Below are 1,304 nucleotides of genomic sequence, written 5' to 3'. Positions count from 1 at the left end.
GTGATTGGAGTAACGATAGAAAAAATGAACAAGTAAATTCCGCGGCCATTCTGAGATCCCGTGGCAGTTGTATGTATGAGGGTTTTTGTGTTTGTCTCTGTGTATAGACGAATATTAAATTTGATTTGAAATTTGTATAAAATAGATTTGTTCTGTATCAGGATACCAATAAATACTATATCATATTTTGTTGTAAATACAGATTTAAGTATGAAGGTAATTGAAGCATGAGATGAATATCCAGTCATGATAATTTGCAAAATCCTGTGGTCAAGTAACGGACGTAGATTAACAACATGAATGAGTAATGATCATGTTCCGAGTTAATTATAAAGTTTGTTTGGAACAAATCCTACTGCTCTGCAATTAGTATTAGAGTAATAGCATCATAACTGCACTTACCACAGTAAGTACAAGTTATTTCTTGTACGAGGGCATTTCATCCGGATATGTCAACCCTGCAAGCCACACTCACTCACCTCGCTAGGTAGATTTGCTGCCTGGGTATTTTTGGTGTCTGTCTGAAATCGGGTCTCTTCTGGCCGTACCCTCCATTGTGCGTTGCGCCAGCAGGGTCTCTTCTTCTTCCTTGACCTCCTCCACAGTGGTCTCCTTGACCTCCTCCGTCGTGGTCTCCTTGACCTCCTCCGTCGTGGTCTCCTTGACCTCCTCCGTCGTGGTCTCCTTGACCTCCTCCGTCGTGGTCTCCTTGACCTCCTCCGGCGTGGTCTCCTTGACCTCCTCCGGCGTGGTCTCCTTGACCTCCTCCGGCGTGGTCTCCTTGACCTCCTCCACTAATTTGACAGGAAGCCTGCGCTGGATCTCCTTTTTCAGGGTCTCTGAAAATCGAGTCTCTTCTGGCCGTACTTGCTCGAATTTATAATGGAAGGCGTTGATGCAATATTTATACAGTGCCTCACAGTCAGCATGTACAAAAATATCTTGAAATGTTAGAATGATTGCTCATTTTTAAAAAGTGAGTTGACTATAAAGGTTACATTTAGCTTTTTGTTAGTGCATAAATATACCTATTAAATCTCAATTCATGTGAAGAGTGAGTTTCTTATAGTTAGCCCTATAATTTTCGTGGTAACCGTTTTCTATAAAAAAGAAGTATCATAGAAAACAATGTTTATCTATAACTATTGTATTCCAGATGCCGCGGTTCTTTATGTGATATACATTTATACATGATCTATATAAATAGATGTGCTGAAAGTGTTGCATCATCGGTAATTAAATAAAAAGCATTAGATAGCCTATGGCACAGCTTGTTATGTGAACTCACACAGACTGACAGACAG

This window comes from Penaeus monodon, chromosome 27 (genome assembly GCF_015228065.2).
Source record: "Penaeus monodon isolate SGIC_2016 chromosome 27, NSTDA_Pmon_1, whole genome shotgun sequence".
Lineage (NCBI taxonomy): Eukaryota > Metazoa > Arthropoda > Malacostraca > Decapoda > Penaeidae > Penaeus > Penaeus monodon.
Note: the sequence above shows the minus strand (reverse complement) of the source record.